Source organism: Anas platyrhynchos, chromosome 24 (genome assembly GCF_047663525.1).
Source record: "Anas platyrhynchos isolate ZD024472 breed Pekin duck chromosome 24, IASCAAS_PekinDuck_T2T, whole genome shotgun sequence".
Lineage (NCBI taxonomy): Eukaryota > Metazoa > Chordata > Aves > Anseriformes > Anatidae > Anas > Anas platyrhynchos.
This window is the reverse complement of record NC_092610.1, coordinates 2,584,137-2,591,065: the sequence shown is the minus strand read 5'-3', so window position 1 is coordinate 2,591,065 and position 6,929 is coordinate 2,584,137.

Here is a 6,929-nt window from a genome sequence, read left to right as displayed (position 1 = left end):
TTTAATATGCCCAAGGGATGGGGGAATTAGATTGGAGGGAGCCCAGGACCATATGGCCAATTGGATTAGGCTCTCCTAAGTGTTCAGCAGAAAGTAATAGGGGCTTTAAACCCGTATCCCAAATTCCGGATGCTTGTCTTGTCTGAATTGCCAAAGAGCTCCTCTTTTAAGGCTGTTGCAGAGGCTGAAGCCAGCAGCACAGCGACGAGGGTGCCCGAGGTTTGCCCTGAGAGCCTGAGCTGACCCCAAGGATCCCAAACTGCTCTGAACGTCAGGGGATGGAGCTGGGACAGCCACGGAGGACTCAGCTGTCTGCACCCTGCTGCTTCTGAAAGTAGCCACCATTTAGCCCCGTGTCCGAGTATTTTCCGTGAAAATAATAGTTTATTTTTGGGACAGTAGAAGCGTAAGCAATGCCTCCTGCGTTTCCGCTTGCACAGGGCAAATGCTGAAGTGTTCCTGGGACACAAGCACAACGGAGCTGCGAGTGCTGCCAGATGAAAACCTGCTTTTATACTTGAAATATTTGTAGAAATCCCATTCACTGACATTTGCTGGATTCTGGTAACACCGGGTTGCAGCCAGGTTCAAGGACAGATGAGAAGCGGGCCCCTGAGCAGCCTCGGTAATTCTCTTTTCTCTAAAGAGGCAGAGGGAGATTAATAGAAAAAGTGGCAGCAGGAGGGTTTGCGAAGAGAAATAATCATTTTCAAATCAAGGAGGCATGCTATCTTGATAGCGAGCAAACGCTGGAGCAAAAGGACTCCTGAGCCTGCCCCTCATTACCGAAGAAGGGAATTAAAGCAATTGCACCTCACACAACTGAAACCTGGCTTTCTTCCTCCCTCCACCACCCTCCTCCTCCCCGAGCCCCCCGAGGCCTCCCCCTGCCCAGCTCCAGGAGCTCTGTTGCCCCTTGCCCACCCGAGGCATCCTGTAGCATTTGCTCTGAGGTTTCCTTGCGTGTGGCAGGCGTGCAGAGCGCGGGCTGATGCTGCCATCTACGGAGAGCGAGTCCCGGCGGCAGCAGGCAGCGACAGCAGGGACCAGGGACAGCAGGGACCAGGGACAAGCAGCAGGGACAAGCAGCAGGGTGAGCCCTGCACCACAGCCTGAGCAGTGGCTGCATGTGAGCACCGAGCAGCCCATGCCAGAGGAACATCTCCCTGCCCCAAATCTCCTCTGGGCACCACCAAATCTACTCCTGCCCCAGCATCATCGCCACGTGCAGGGTCACATCTGCTGGTACCCGTGCATGCAGGGGACCGAGGCAGGGAAAAGAAAGGCAGGACGGTGATGGCTGCCAAATTGCTGGCTCGAGGGTCCCAAATCCCCCTTTGGGGTGCTGCACAGCTTCCCACAGTTTGCACCCACTTCCACCACCCCTTGGTGCTGCGGAGGGGGCCTGAGAACCAGCACACGTCTCTGCACCCATCTGGGTGCTCCTGTGTTGCTCTGTGCACCCTGGGAGTAGGGAGAAGGGAGCAGAGTGCTCAGTTTAAAGGTGCTGATGTGCTCTGGGCTTTGCTGCTGGCAGCTGCCAGAGCTCACGGCACGTTTGGGGCTGGGATGCAGGGGGCAGCAGGATGGGGGCGCAGCACCAGACCCGCGTCCTGTGCAGCCGTCGGGCAGCAAGGGGGAAATTGCACAACGAGGCGTTTTCCTGCCCTCGTGGGCTGTCCCACGGCTGAGCTCTGAGAGCTGCCTTCTTGTTATCTTCACGGAGAAGGGGCCAGTTTGCACTGATTAACAGGAAAAAACGAGCTGGTTTCACTTTCCAGTTCGGTTTGCATAACACGCGACTGCAGTTTGTTTGTTTGTGTTCTCAAATAGCCTTGGTATCTCTTGACAGCTTTCTGCTTGTAAACAGTTGGGTATCACATTCCCCCTGTGGAAAACAGGGTCAACAAAAACCTGAAATCCACCTTTTTTCCCCCCCTTTTTTTGCAGCTGTGCTGCAATTTCAATTAACATACACCTTGTTTTGCCCATGGGGAATGGCAGCGAGACGATGAGAAATAGGGAAAATGTGGCAGGTAATGAAAGACACGTACTCACTTCTGCTGCAGCAGATAGCGCAAGTGCCCATTAAATGCTAAAATTAATTGTTTAAATTGTTCTGAACAGCATTTACCAAAATCGCCTTGTCAGTGCAGCTGGGCATTTGGTTTCAAAAGCTTTCCCGGTGTTATCTCCATCTTAGCGTTTCAGCGGCAAGCTTCTTCACGACAAACTAATTTGTTCTACACACATTTATTTTCTCCCGGCACGACACTTATAAAAATACGTGGCAGAAATGCAGACCGTTTTGTTCTCTTGTTTTCCTGCTGCTCCACAGACAAATCGCTTCGGCGCCCGCTGGCATCCCCTGCAGAGGAGCATCCCCGGGGGGAGGGCTCACCCTCACCCTGGTGCTGCAAACGGGCAAACCCATGGGTCCCAACCAGCCCGGTGCAGCCGCCCTGGGGTTTTTTAACACCAGCAGGATGCACCCAGCAGGTGAGGAGGGAGCTCCCAGTTCTCCCAGCACGCCCAGTGCCCCAAGCCCTGCATGGTCCCAGTGCTGCTTGGCCAAGCTCCTCTCCGGTCCTGCTCGGGGCTGCGATGGGAAGCATCAGGTGGCAGCAGCTGTCAATATATAAATGCTGTGCTCCTATGTATATAATATATGTGATATATATATTATATATATATGATATATATAAGCGTGATGCTAATTCTCACTGCTTTGCCACAGCCATCGTGCCCAGGTGTCAGCAGCAGTGACACGAGCTGTTAGGGTGACATCGGGTGTCTCAGGGCTGGCACCTCCCCGTGCACAGCTCTGCATCAGCTCACCCATCTGGGTTTCTGCTTTTTAATTAACCCCTGCAATCAGCACGCCCTCCCCCAGATCATCCCAGCAACTTTATGGACGTTGCTGGCACCGCACGTGCTGCTCTGCAAGGGTCTGGAGCCAGCTCCGACCCCGGCTCTGCGGGATTTGAGAGGGCACAGCCCCAGCACCATGGTCTGGCCAACGTGGCTTTTCTTTCTTCACCTTCTCTCGAATGGTCTGGCTTTGGAAAGAGATCCCAAAACCACAAATCCCTCTGAGGAATGGTTTCTTTTCAGGAAGCCTCCTGTCTGAGGAGGCTGCGCCGCGCTCCCCTGGGTGCGGGCGGCTCGCGCCGGCCACTATTTACCAACAGCACGAGAGCAGCCATCCCGGGGTGAAACACGAAATCACTTATGTAGCTATGAATATTGTATGCCTGCTTAGAAATTAAAATGAATTTTGAGTCGTGTAGCATTTATGTGCACTCCTAATTTATATTTGAACAGGAGAGGAACTATTTTCTGTCTCAAAATCCGAGCTTAATTTTTATCTCTATTATCTTTAGAGCTCAGTGAATAATTAATTCTTTTTCTTGCAAATTTTCACTGGGTTTGAGGCAACATTATTTCAACCAAGGCAGGGGCATTGCTGTTGTTGTTGGCTTTGCAGGAGGCAATGCCAGCCCCTGACCAGCGCAGAGTCCCAGCGGTGCCACGAAGCGATGCAGCTCTGGGCACAGCGCTCATCGGGCAGACAGAGCAGTTTGTGCTGCGGGGTTGTTTCATCCTGAAGGATTTTCCTGCCTACCCCGGCCCCTGGGCAGCAGTTTCCATTCTAATTGCATGCCAGGACTTAAGCAGATGCTAATTCAGTCCTATTTTTCATGCTGATACATGCACAAAGAAATTTTCTACCACTGCTCAGGCAGAAAGATTTGAGGCCATTAATTGAAAATTAATCAGTAAAGTATGTATGCGATACCCACGCAGGCATGCAGGCCAAATGGAAGTGGGCTCGATTAGAAGGAGAAATTGTGCTTGTCTCTTTTTATAGCCTTGAGCACGTTCAGTGGCAGGGTGTAATTCCTAACGAGGCGGCGAGCACTGACGGCGCAGCCCCTGCGCACACCGGCCGCCAGCATCCTCACCCCGGCTGCTTGCAGAGTCCTGGCCCCACAGAGATTTGGGGGTTTTGTCAGTATGAAAGTTTTATTTGAGATGCAAACCGGGGTTAAATTAAACTGTGGGAAACAAAAAAAAGGATGAGAAAGGCAGGGATTCAGTCCAGGAGGAGGCAGGTGGCACACCGGAGATCTGGAATCTGCAACTGGGGAGGGAGAGGAGGAGGCTTCTCCCTGGGAGGAAGAGCAGATCCCCGTGATGGGGTGATGCCAGGGAAGGCGCAGGTCCTGCTGCATATGTAAGCAGGACCTATAGGGTGCACAGAGATAAAGGACACGTACACATGGGGGACAGGTCGGATGCCAGACTTGTTCCCGGCAGTGCTGAGCGTGCAGCTCACCCCTGCGGAACAGCTGAGGCTTCCCTGCATGGAAATGAACGGGGAGAAAAAGGGAAAAGTCGGCACAGGGGGCTGATGGAGGGGCTCACGGCTCACTCAGCGAGGGTTAAACATGTTAAAATGTTAAACAAACTGTTTCTGCCCCTTGCTTCCCCAAAACTCAGCAGTGCCAGGCTGCCGGGGGCACTGCCAGCCTCACCGCCCTGCTCCTGCCCCCCTGAGAGCACTTTGGGGGCACTCACAGCTGGGGGTGGGAAAGGGGAGAGCACTTCAGGAGATCCAATTTCCACGGGCATTATGGCCAAAGGGTTTTGTTTGCCTGGCAGGAGCCGGGACCTGTTGCTGTTTGTGCTCCGTGCAGAAGGGATGACGGCGGCCCCGCTGTGATTGGCATCGTAATCAATCCAAATATTCTGCTGACTGCTCTGCCTCCTTCTGCAGCGACATATTTCACTCCAGCCTGGACATGTTTATGAAGCAAAGCCCGTGTTGTGATAAGATTATTGTTTCTACCCAGCTGATGTATTTGCTCCTGTGAAGTGCAGGCCAGAACCCAGCCGCCAGCACTGCCGCCTCTCGCGGTTTTACTGCAGGTGTTGCAGTATTTTATGTTTTATTTCAGGTCTCGGAGCCTGGGTAGGTGTCCTTCCAGGAGAACCCCAATTGCCCTGCTCTTGGGATGAGCTGGTTTGCAGATGAAGGCAAACACCTGGAAGGGAGGCTGCGTTACTGGGGCACAGCCACTGAAATGGAGAAATAGGAAAAGTCTCCTCCTCGCAGCAGGATCGGTGCTGCCGGCTGCTGGAACAGGCAGCAAATCTCACTGATATTACACTGCATACTTGACCTCCCTGGCCTTACATAATTTCACCTTAAAACAGTCATAAAAGAGCTATTTAAAGGCGGGAGTAAAGCTGGCTATATTTCAGCATTGATTTTCTGCCAGCACGCTGTGCATCCTGTAACATAAACTTCGGTGATCTTTCAATAACCTCGCCCTCCTCGGGGCTCACCCCGGCTGCCGTGGTGGAGCACGGAGCTGGGATGGGCACAGCGTGGTCCACAGCTCGCTGGGGGCATGGGGCATGGTTTTGGGATGGGCACAGCACGGTCCTTGTGGTGTTGGGTGCATGGAGCATGGTTTTGGGATGGGCACAGCACGGTCTGAGCCTCACCTTTCAGTTCATCAGCGGCGAGGCACCCCGCAGGCTGGGCACTGCATTGCTCCGGAGCTGAGGGCACCGAAGGGAAAGGGTTTGTGGAAAGGGCTCCAGCAGGATCTGGAGCCTCCAAGCCAGGGGATTTGGGGCTGAGCTGCTCTTCAGCAAGCTCCCGTTGTCCCCCACTGACTCTTGGGGCAGTCCTGGCTGCTTCGGGCATGCACAGTGCCTGCAGAGCAGAGCTCAAGGGCTGAGACTGGGAGAAGAATTATGATGCTTAAACAGCAGGATTTTCAAAGTTTTTCAAGGAGCTACGGAGTCCTTTTAAACAACTTCATCTCTTAATTCAGAAGTCTGTTTGAATAACCCCAAATTAGATCAGTATGGAAGGCCTGGAAGATGATCTCCTAACCACCAACAAAGAGCAGCAATTCCTTTCCATTCAACTCAATTATCCCCTGGCTCAGTCTTGGAGAAACAGCCATGATTGCTTTTCTGCCAGCTCCTGGCTGGCAAGTTAATAACATTGCATCCTGCGCTTGATGCACCAGAGGATTTTGCAATTACTCCTGAAGAATTTCCCTGGAAGGAAAGAGCTCGGGGAGGGGCGCGGGGGGACGGGCAGGGGTTGGGAGGTGAGGTGCCTGCGCGGTTTCTTGTCAGCCCCCAAACCCAGCCCTTGCTCCGTCCTATTTGGATGCTGCAGGACGGGCACATCCACAGCTGGAGCCTCGTTAGCTGCTGTGTGCTCTGCATCCCTTTGGGTCCCTCCCCGAGCTCCCCATCACCAGCTTTATGGCAAGGTGAGGGCATCACAGCACTCCCCAGGGCAGGGCGAAGCCCCCGGTGCTCCCCCGAGCCCAGTGCAGGACGGGGGCACCCGGCAGCCCCAGGGCTGGTGGCCGGCACGGAGCAGCTTCCCCAGCAGGTCCAGGAGCATTTGGCCATGGTTGGTGCTGCTGCTGCAGGGAGGTCGGTAGGCAGGGACCTTGGTTTTCAGCAGAAAAACCTGAATAAATAAACAGGTAAATTTAAATTGGTAGGAAATGTAAATAAACAAGTTAAACAAGATAAGTAAAATAAGCAGTGCAAATTAAAATAAATAAAATGAACTGTATAAATAATCGAGTTAAGCAATGTAAATTGAATGACCAAATAAACTGTAAATCCCATTTCAAAATAACATGTTTCCAGCCCTCCTGGCTGCCAGTGCAGCACCACCTGCGTGCCCCTCCGAGGTTCCCAGTCCCTGAGGCAGAGGAACAACAAATCGGGGTGGTGCCAGCTGGGGTTCTTTTAGCATTCAGCTGCTAACCTGAGAAATTTGGTGTTGGGGGCAGTCTGAAATCAGATTTTCACGCAGCGTTGCTGTGCTCAGCGCTCCGCATTCGGGACCTGGGCTCTGGTGTCTGCCTCTGCCTGGTTCTGGC